General features: G+C 37.4%; 1 long non-coding RNA gene across 1 annotated transcript; it reads left to right on the forward strand.

Annotated features, from left to right (window-relative positions):
* The first annotated feature begins 2,255 nt into the window (after positions 1-2,255).
* Positions 2,256-8,256, forward strand: LOC143653120 (uncharacterized). Its single transcript, XR_013161111.1, has 3 exons — positions 2,256-2,335; positions 4,304-4,483; positions 7,998-8,256. It is a non-coding gene; the product is annotated as an uncharacterized LOC143653120 (long non-coding RNA).
* Positions 8,257-11,806: the final 3,550 nt, after the last annotated feature.

Below are 11,806 nucleotides of genomic sequence, written 5' to 3' on the forward strand. Positions count from 1 at the left end.
AACAGACCAATCTGTGCAAACTGTGGCAATGAGAAAGGTAAAGTTTGGGAAAAATAATCTTAAGTGAAGTAAGGTTGGTATCCCCAGTGCCAGACCTAGGGTCCTGTTAGGCTGCTACATGCGATTGGTAATTTTGCAACTGATTATGCCAAGAATCCTGGCAAACAGAGTTCAAAAGCATAATCAGCTTTGAGGCTAGCAATGTTGGTGGCCAAAATTGAACCACTTTGAGAGAGAGCACAGTTGTTCCTGTACCTGAGATAGGTGGGAATTTTCTCCTGTGGTTCCTCATGAAGTGGATACTGAGGAATTTGGGGCTATTAGTGTGAATTGAAACTTATAGGAAGAAGGTGAAAAAATGGCAATGCAATGAGGGCAGGGAGAGGTGGTGGACACTTCGTTTTCATCATATTTAAAGTGAGCTTCTATTGATAAATGAGTTTGAGATGCCTGGCCCTTTAATTATAGGTATTTAACTCCAGGAGAGCTGGGATCCAGCAGTTGGCAGAGAAGCTTAATTCAGGCAAATGGAATTTTCCACCTAGGGCCCTGGACAACCTTTAGTCCCACTTCATCCAAGAAATCCCCTGTGTACGAAGGGATCAGGCTCACTTATTATTTAAAATCTTTTCAGCATTCTCATCAAATAGGAGACCCATACTCCCAGAATTCTATAAATTCTTCTGATCCCCCATCTTCAATAAACGGAAAAAAATTCTGGTGGCTGAGGATGGAGGGGAGACTTTTCCTGCATTCTAGAGATGGTGTCCAGTACAATTTAGAGAATACAGATTGTTACAGTTAAGTGCAATCATTTGGCTGCCACCTGTCCTATATGTATAATATAGGGCTTGATTTCATAACACACCTATTGCTAGAGAAAGAGTCTTTTCTTCAGTGCCTGCTATTATTAGGCATAAAAACACTAGCATACATTTTCCAAGGCTAGTGCTATGTTACCTTCCCTTGAAGAATTTGAGAGCTCCAAAGTTTAAATAATTGGAGGAGACAGACTCTTTGGGAAAATTAAGAATACAGATTTAGATACAGTGCTATGTGTATGGCCCTTGCAAGTGAGGTGGGGCGTAAGCCTCTTTAACTTCGTGGACAAATCTCTCTCTGACGGTTTTTTCTGTAATCCTCAAGGTAACACAATGACAGAGGTAGTATCTTTCCGTCTGACATTATTAGTAAACTAATATCCAGAGAGAATCTTTTCCAATGTTGGGGTTGCCAGATTTTGCAAACGAAAGTACAAGGACTCTCAGTTTAATTTGAATTTCAAATATACAACCCATAATTTTTAAATATAAGTATGTTCCATTAAATACTTGGGACATACTTACACTATAAAAGTATCCATTGTAATCTGAAATTCAAATTTAACTGTGTCCTATATTTTATCTAGCAACCTATCAATGACATGCAGATAGAGTTTAAATCCAAGTTTGTTGGATTCAAAGCTCAAGTATATTTTATTCCTTCCCTTTTGTAATTACCACATGCATAACAAATAAGAAGTACAATAATTTTCTCCTTAAATGAAAATTATTGCATTAAAATTCTATCATAATATATTGTAGTATAATTTTATAACTGATTTTACATATGACACTCTACTTCTTAAAAACTTATTTTTAAATAAAACAAACAATTTTTATTGTGGGAAAAATTTAAATACAAACAACAAAAGAGGAAATATCACTTATAATCCTTTCTTTTTTAATGGTCCTTTGTTGTTTGGCTTATATCTATCTTTTTTATACAAATAACCGTATGTATGTTGTTGTTTTTAAATAGGTTCAGTACTATATGTGCATTTAAATGCAAAGCAACTAAAAAAAAGAAAACAACTTTGTATTATTTGTGCTGGGCCTTGGATGTGATGATGGAAATTTGGCAATCAGTTCTCAGGATTTGGATTGCAGACATTAATAGGTAGAATACAGATGTGAGAGCTTCCCATTCAAATTGTCAGTTCTTTTTAAGTGTGAGATTAATGATCCATATCAATGACTGACCCTACTGTAGGGTGATATAGATGCAGTTGACAAAAGTCCCTCGGAGTTGAAATAAATTGCCTCAGTCTCATCATCATTAATCACTGTCTCATAGAGGAAGGCAGATGAAGAAAAAAATTACTCACCTAATGATTCAAGTTCATATTGCAGATGAAAAATAAATAAATCAGTGCATGGGAATATATATATATAAATTGTGACCAAATATATTTAAAGTTGATATTGTTTTCTTTCAGAGGAAGAGGAACGTGGAGAAAAAAGGACAATTTATTATGAATGTAAAACCTCTGAGTCAGTGTGAAAGTCAGCTTGAGGTGAGCTTTTTTTTTCTTTTACGGAATAAACCTATAGTAAGCAAAGTCATTGGCTCCCTCCTTTCTCTAATCTAGAATTTTTAAGTCTGTGTTCACATAAAGCAAAAGGAAGCATCAAATAAATTATTGGCAATTTTTTTTCTATATCTGAGTTACCTTTTTTGATTACAGAAATTTAGTTCAGTGCTCCTGGCAATTTTTGTTAATTGTACATGGTCAAAGTAGAATAGTCAACATGGACAATCACCTGTGGTTGTCCCTGAGGATGACCTACCCTTGACTCCAGACCTGACTTCATGCTTTGGAACTGACACCTGTTGTTCCAGGTATGAGGGGTCAAGTGGAAATATCTGCTATCTACGGATATGCCACTATCACTTCCTTAGCAGAATAGAGGAACAGATGCTGGTCCGAGACCCTGGAGACTCAGCATCTAAAATGTCAGCTCACTCAAGTTAGTAAGTTGATACAATGTTACCTAGCACAATTTACACATTATTTACCAGTGTCCTCACCCATTAAATAAAGGAGTGGGGTTTTTTTTGTTCGTTGAATTCACTCTCTGGATTCCTTGTTCCGATTCTCAGTTATTTCCAAGTTTTCGTTTGTCTTTTTATAAGTTCTAAATATATTTTTCAAGCTGTTATTTCATTGAGCAACTCATCTCTGCTGAAAATTGACACCTAATTTGTGGAACAGAAATCTGTTTATGAAATAGGGATAATTATCACACCAAACTCCTATAACTATTTCCAGGATTAAACAGGAAAATATATACTCCACAAGTATGCTTTATTATTAGGATTCCATGTTTGTTAAAAAAATTAATAAATATGTTGGATATCTTTATATATATATATATGTTAAATAAGTATACTTTGTGAATAAATATATTTGGGCATTGGTATAGATAGATAGTGATAGAGGTAGATACATAGACAGACAGGCAGACGTTTATGCCTACATACAGATATAGGAGCATATGTATTGAAAAAGATCTGAATATAAGCCAAACTCTCTCTAGTCCAGCCTGTCAATTCATCTGTAGTGAAGAACCATGTTTTACAAAGTTTTTATTTCCAATCCCTTGGGGAACAAAAAATTTTTATAAAATAGGATCAATATGTCAAATTGCTATTAAAGTTTCTGGTTGTTTATTCTCTCTTTATCTCCTTATGGACAAATGACAAACAGCTTGAGGTGGACTCTCACAGGTCTGGCCTATGATAGGTAGAACAGTGGTAGGAGAAGGAATTACATGCAACTTTCATTTTCTTTCTTTAAATTTTAGATATTTTGATCTTTACTGTACATTTTATTCTACAATAAATAGAAAATAGAAAAATTAATGTTAATTCTATTAAAAAATAAATTTAGCAAATTAAAAGGTATATATATATATATATATATATACATAGCTAGAATGATGTGTTAATCTAAGTTATCTCTAGGTGAAAATAAACAGAAGCTGTTTTTTTCCTTTTCTGGGAGAAATATCCAAAGGGAAACACTCCCTATGGAGAGAAGTATTTGTGTTTTCTAAATATTCCACAATCAATGAGTATGAATAATGTGCATAATAAAAAAAAGAAAAGTTATACATTAAATTTTTTTTAAATACCAAAAGCAATGTAAAGGCCATTACAAAGGCTGTATTACAGAATTGGATTAACAGCATTGCTCACTTCAATTTACTTGAACCATTCTTTTGATGAGATTTCTGAAGGGGGACATTGTGTATGTGTGTAGTCAATGCCATTTCTACTTCTGTATGAATCCTAATTATAAATAAATGTAATTTCATATCCCAAAATACATTAATCAATTTTCATTCATCACTCAGCACACATGTAAAGAAGGCATGAAGGTTCATGAATAAATTTGCTAGGGAGTACTTCAACATGTCTCCAGCAATAGTTGACCCACTGCTTGCAATCCAACTGATGCTGGTATGTTTTATTTTTCTAGCTAATTTTTGGATATTCATATTTTAATTTAACAAACATTTACTGATTATAAAAATGCAATCAGGCCAGTCCCTGAGGTTAAAATGTGGAGGAAAATAGAACCAGTCCCTATCTTCTTGGAGTTTGCAAATGGGCACTGAAGGCTGATACTGAACAAGTAACTACATGCTCCGGCAGCAAGGTGAGTGTGGGAGAAAGTTGGTATTTTATTGTATTTTCCCTTGCCTGTGCCAGCTAACTAGATATTAGCATGATTCATTTCCCCAGAGGGTCTATTTTATGCTACACACCACACAAAGAGTCACAAGGATACTCCTAATTGAAGTCAGATTGTTATTATTTGTTTAAGTTTCATATGTTTATATTGAAAGCCTCAAAGGGAGAAAAATTAGGAGAAAATAAAACAGCACAGTGAAAAGGTGCCCTGCAGTCATATGACAACACAGAGGGTTCTATTGCAGCTGTGTCTGCAGGGGCTGAAGTGGGGATGGAATCATCTCAGAAACTTCTGGTTTTATTATCATTCCAGGTTAGAACTGCATGAGGCTTCTCACCAGTCTGAAATTTAATAATGTGTGTTTGTTTATGATTTTATTTGGAGTAGGGTTAGGGGAGTGCAAGGCCAGCTAATGGATGAAGTTAGACAGTTTCATTATGAAAAGCCTTTTCCCCATGAATATGAGCACTGATTTATTCTGCTCTTGTTTTTTGTCCTTTTCCAAACTCAATGTGTTGACCATAAAATTTTTACAGTAATGGCTAACAGGTTCTGTGTACTTGCTACATGCCAGTAAAGTATTGCGCTACATGTGTCACAAGCATCCCTTAATCCACTTGACTTTATAAAGGAGGTGCTAATTTTACACCACTTTTCAAATGAGGAAATTGAGATGTGGAGAAAATAAGTAATGTGCCCAAGATCACAGAGGTAATAAGTGACAAAACCAAATCCCAGCCAAGCGGTCTCGAGGGTATACTTAACTGCACCGCCACCACCAGAGACATCTTTGGTGGCCCCGAAACTGCAACTGCAGTCCATTTTAAGGGGAGGTGTGCATTTTCTTAGGGGTTTAAGCCCTCTTTTTAGGACAGATTCTGTGTCTTTTATATTGGGAACCAAATCCATCAGACTGAAGATATTAAATATCTAATGATCGGGCCATGGTGACTCAGCAGGCAGAGTTCTTGCCTGCCATGCCAGAGACCCAGGTTCGATTCCTGGTGTCTGCCCATGCAAAAAAAAAAAAAAAAAAAAGATATATATATATATGTGTGGGTGTGTGTGTGTGTGTATGTGTATATATATATATATATATATATATTTATCTAATGATGACCATGGTAAAAAAACAATAAGAAAGTAACAGGTGCTCCATGATCGCAGGGAATCTGAGCTCAGATACAGTGAGATATTTAAGCAGAGTTCACAGAACAGCCCTTATCCCAGCCTTCTTATGAGCCCTGGGGCAGTCCCATCAGTCACACAGACCAGTGGCTGTGATCAGGGCTTTTTCCCTTACAAGAGAAACATGGGGCCTCCATATACCACCAACCTGGGCGTTCTTTTTAGCCACAGGCACCCTGAGCATTTCTCTCTCTCTGTCTCTCTCTCCCTCTCTCTCTCTCTCTCTCACACACACACGCACACGCACACGCACATACACACACAAAAGCCCTGCCTAAACTAAGTCACCTACTTCACGTCCCAAGAGACTGCTGTCGTTTCCAATCCCTGTAATTGTACCATCTCTGAGGTGACATGAGAGTATACTAACTCCAATCCAATGTCGGTCAGCCTGGCTTGTCATTCTAGTGGCAACTCTCCTCTGAATTCTTACACAGATAACCAATCATTTTCCTGAAAACGTAAACTGAACTAAATAAAAAACATGGAGGGCCGCGGAATACCTGCAGCCTTGTGACCTCAGGATCGCCCTGAGACACTGTTCCCTTCCAGCCATCCCCCTGCTGCTGCGCGCCTGCTGGGGCTGAGTCTCAGGGCCTCCTGTTATCTGAGTATTTAGAGATGAACCACCACTCACTGGCACATGTAACCTTATCATTCGCTACCTTCTTAGGAAGAAAAGTCTGACTAAAAGTAACAGATGGTTAATTTTCAGTTCCCTCTCTGAGTCTGCACAATTTTCTGTTACCCAGGATCAGAGTAAATGGTTCAGAACTTTTCTTCTCTCCTATCCCAGCTTTCTTAAAAGAAAAAAATAAAAGGAAATTAAATAATCCTCAGATGACTCAGTTATTTGGGGATTTGAAAAGTTAATTGCCAAATTATATTGCCTTGCCAATCCTGAAAAGAGATTTAAGGACTGTTATTCAGCTGTATGTTCACTCATTCATTCATTTATTCAAGACTTATCTCTACTGAGAACTGATTGCATTCAAAAATACTGCCAGGGTCAAGGGGAGAGAGAGAGGAGAAAGATATTTAGATAACTGTTTCCCTGAGCCTAGTGTAGGACACATACATTTACATAAATTACCATAATTCAAAGCATAGTATAAGTTTTGTAATAAAATATGAGTGGATTGTTGGGAGATCTTTGAGTTGCAAATGAAAACATTTCCAACTGGCAAAAACAAGAAACAAAAAAACATGAAACCATTATTTATTTATTGGATTTTTTACTGGTTTCCTTAATTGTAAAGTCTGAATATGCAGGACTAGTGGAAGGGTAGGCTTCATCTAGCAATTTAAACATCTTCCTTTTTGGCTACCTTGACCCTATGATCTTGCCTTATGGTAGAAATATGGAAAACGTAAGTGTTCCAAAAGTCACATAGACTAGAAAAAAGGAGGATTTTGTTTAACGGACTCTCCAGGAAAATCTCCTCCCATTTCCTGGACTACAATTGGCTTGAGTGCCCAATCCCAAACCAATCATTTTGACAAGGCAGGTACATATTTTAATGAACTCAAGTCGATCAGGGCCTATCCCTTGTGCTGGGAAGAGATCAAGGCCACCAAAATACATGGCTGAGTAAAGAACGGGAGGCTTCTCCAAGAAAATCAGGACTGTGTTACCCACAGAAGAGAGAATGAATGCTGGGCAAGTAGTATCAGTGTAATTTAACGGTATAATCAGGAAACAATTCAAAGAGGGCTGGAAGAGGGAAAGGGAGAGAGAGAGAGATGATGTCCTAGACACACATTGAACATGGGTCATAATTAGAAGGTCAGGGGCATCTAGGAGGGAAAATATGAAACAGATACCTTTAATCTGTGATCTCTGCTGGAGGACCACTTATGCCCTCCCCCTCCCCGGTGACATCTCTGCTTAGAAATGCCACAGAAACTAATGAGGTCACCACCACTGCCACCCTGTGTTCCGCAGGTTTATCAGCTGCCTCCCCAGCTGCCAGACCATGGCCACAGCTTTTTTTTTTTTTTTTTTTTTTTTTTTTTTTTGATGCGGGGAACAGTGGTAGTGTTATGGACATAAGAGAGCGAGTTTTCAAGGGACTCCCAACAACACAACTATAGTTAGTAACGTAACCTTCTTCTACAAATATTGAAAATCACTAGGCATAAGCACACAGATGCATGCATTCAGCTATGGCTACCTTTTAATGAGAACTTACTACAAAGAAGGGAATGGTGGTTGCTTTATATATGTCTGATTGGATAATATTCCCCAGAACCCTAGGTGATGAACACTATTTTTATTCACATTTTACAGATAAAAAAGTTGGAGCTTAAAAAGGTTAAATCCCGTGCCCGAGAGTACAGATTCACCTAATATGTGGTGAAAATGAAATTTGAATTTAAAGATTTCTGACACCAAAACCTGTGCTCTCAATCATTACACCTTACAACCTTCCTGAGCTTTGAAGAGCTGCAAATTCCTGGAGTGTGCCTAATTCGTAATATGAGTAGCACTTGTTTTATTTTGACCAGATTATAGGTTAACAACACAAATGTATAAGGAGATTGTGTAACCTCACGTGAACACATATCCTATTTACTGACATAAAAATGTTTATACTCATTATTAATAAAATAAGTTTATGTTTACTGAGTACAGAATGATTAAATTGAGGGGTCATGGCATGTCTTAAAATGTCTGCGAGATAAACCTTTTCTGTGCTTTCATGCAACAATTCAAAGATAAACAAAAATAATCTGTTCCTGTGGTTGTTAGTCCAGGGCCAAAGCTTATCTGATTCTAATCTAACTCTTTCTGGGTATGAAACTGGGACATTATTTCACTTCATTAAAACACCAGTATCTTCGTCTGTATAATTGGAATAATAGTAGTACCATCCATATGGGTGAATCAACCTAGGTTAAGTACTAAATACTGTGTCTGGCATGTATTTAGGATCCGATAAATGGTAGCTCTCATCAGCTATTCATAGAGTCAGCCTCTCTCCCGTGTAAAAGTTTATCAAAAAGAAGCAATAATTCTGTAGCATTTTAGTATTTCTGTAGAAAGACTGACACTGTTTCTTGCTTATCACTCTCTAAACCTTTGATAATATTTTACTTGAGACAAGGAAATTCCCAACACAATAATTCTGACTCCATTTTGACCCTAAGTCAAGCATACCAAATGTATTTTTTTTCTTGGTCCCTCTTAGTAGTATCTTGACAGTGCTGAATCATTCTGATTTCATATTGGAAAAAAGTTTGTGAGTTTCTTCTCCCCCTAAAAATCTCAAAACGCGAAATAAAAAGTAATCACAGCTAAATGATTAGATTCAGCAGCAAACTATCTTTGAAATTGGAGAACAAGCAAAAGCATAATCTAGGCTAGTGATTCTCGACAGGGGTAATTTGACCTCGTAGAGAACATTTGGCAATATCTGGACACAGTTTTGGTTGTCACAGGTGGGAGTATTCATGTAGGGGGGACTGTGCTCCTGGTATCTAGTGGGTAGAGAACAGGGATACTGCTAAAATCCTACAATGCCCAGAACAGACCCCACTACAAGGAATTCTTGGAACCAAATGTCAGTCTTGCCAATATTTAGAAATCCTGGTCTGGGCATATTGTCATTGAAGTTAAAAACATTTACTTGGGGGGCGGTGCGATGGTGGCTCTGCAGCAGAATTCTCACCTTCAGAGACTCGGGTTTGATTCCCAGTGCCTGCCCATGTTTAAAAAAACATATTTATTTGGAATGCATTAAAAAATAAATAAATAAATAAGATTAGCCAATCATCCCCAGTCCCACCTCCAGCCTGACCTCCAACTTTATTGTATTTAGTTAGAAATACATTATAATTTCCATAATTTATTTGTTTTCTATTTCCTTCCTTCTCAAGGAAATAAAATTATATTTGAACCAGTTTAGCAGCCCAGGACAACGAGTCTCAGATAATTCAGAAGTGCTACCTTTTTGACATGTTATGTTCACTTGTAAATGATAGTTTGGCAAAGGGCAGTCCCCAGCAGGGGGGCTCTGCCATTTCCACTCATGGGGCCCGCGTTTCTGTTAGTATCATGACATCACGCAGCACGAAATCATAATTTACTAGGACTTTACATGGCAACAAGACCTTTGGACCTTTGGAAGTCTTTCCACTTCCACTGGGACCGCTTCTTTCAATGCAGAAAGGGTCTTTGACTGTGGAATAGACAATGAGATTTTTATAAAACACACAGAGAGCACAAGTAAAATGACTCCAGTTCCCAAACTGCTCTATAAGTGCTTATTGTTTGGCATGGAATGAGGAGAAACAAAATCAAGCACATTTGATTGTTCTGTTTGTTCCAGAATATGAAACTGCTCAGCAGTTTCACATTCACCCTTTTTCTATTCCTATTTTGATTTTTCTAAAAGTGCGACATCCTGTATCTTAATGGTGTGAAACAAACAACTTAGTACAGCACGTATCAGCTGTAAGAATATGTGATTTTGAATTAATCACATGAATGACTGAATATAAAAATGTTCTTTAGCACAATGTTACAAAAAATACATAAGAAGTACATTTTGTGACATTATCATAGAAGTTTATCCTCATTTAGTCAATTTTCTCATTTACGCATTTACATTTTTATAGGAATTTCCTAGGAAATATCTTTGAAACTCTAAAATTGCATAAATTGCATAAATTTCTCCTACATTTAGGAGAAATGTAGACATTTTTGTTTCTTGCCTCCTCTTTTCTGCCTACCAGTTTTTCTTTTAGATGTGTGGTAACCAGAAGGGAACTTAGAGAAAAAGCACCTCCCTTGCACAGGGTTTCTTTCTTTCTTTTGCCTAAATTTTTTATGTGGAAGGCTCGCATTTTGCAGCTTTTTTTTAGAACTGTGAAAGTTTACATCAGAATGTTTTGAAGCCTAAAATAAAAGGTGACACTAGGGAAATAGTCAAAAGATTTGAAAGCTTTATTCTTCCCTTTTATCCCTTTTCATTTGAAATGAATAAATGTGCAACACAAGCTGATTTATTTAAATGTTTCATTGTACCTAAGTTATTAAAGCTTTTTAAATATGTTGTTATTAACATGAATTCCGAGCTGAAGTGTAACCACATAAGAAAATACTGGTTGAAAAATTTCCCTTAGTTCAAAAAGGGACTCCAAAAACACATTTTTAATTGTGGTACCCCCAAAATGGATGTTCTAAATAATTTTGGAAATAAATCATTACAGATACATGATAAATTAAATTCTAATGTTAGTGATCATAATAAGGAGATCATTTCTCCTTAAAACACATGATTTGAAATACAGCAGTAAGGTCTGGTCTTCCTCAGTCAATAAGTGAGAAGTGCCTAAAATATGCCAAGCTTAAAAAACAAAAAGAGCACAGGCACAAAATGACAGAGTAGGAAGTTTTACAAATCACTCTCTCCACTAGAAAAATGAGTGCCAGAGGAAGCAAGATGCTGCTGAGAGTTGAGCTTTTGTAAGTGCAAATACAAACCAGTGACCAGCCCCCATAGCCCTGTGGTAGCTGCTGCAGAAATGGCCGTGGCAGTGGCCATGAGGCCTGGATTCTGGGACCAGCTGGATGGGGTCAGGGTTGGCAGAAGGGTTGGCATTGAAGGTCAAGGTCAGTCTGGGGGATCTGTGAGGCAGCAGCATAGAAGCTGGCCTCAGTTCCAGCCCTCAGTAGCACTTCAGCCTCCTAGCACCCACCTAGACCTTAAGAGCTAGTGTGTATGTGTTGTTGTTGGTTTTGACCTCCTGTGTGTGGGCGGTCCTCAGCTGCCAGATCCATGAGGGCACAGCATAGACTCTGGCCTTGGTTTCAAACCTCTCTGCAGGAGAGGCTTCAGGTCTCTCACCAGCACCTACCAGGACTTAAAGACCCAGTGCCCTTCCTCATTGGTCAGCTTTCTTCTTTCTCTCTCCTGTGTTGTTTGGCCCAGTGGCTCCCTGAGGATCAGTTTCTCTGTCACAGTGTCTTCTGGCCTTCCACCAGCATCTATAGGGATGTAAAGAGGGAGTACACTTCTCTGTCATTTTGTTTATTTGTTTGTTTATATTTTTGGTGTGGCAGATACCTGAGGACTGATCAGACCTAGGTTTTGG

Source organism: Tamandua tetradactyla, chromosome 13 (assembly GCF_023851605.1).
Source record: "Tamandua tetradactyla isolate mTamTet1 chromosome 13, mTamTet1.pri, whole genome shotgun sequence".
In the NCBI taxonomy this organism is placed as follows: Eukaryota; Metazoa; Chordata; class Mammalia; order Pilosa; family Myrmecophagidae; genus Tamandua; species Tamandua tetradactyla.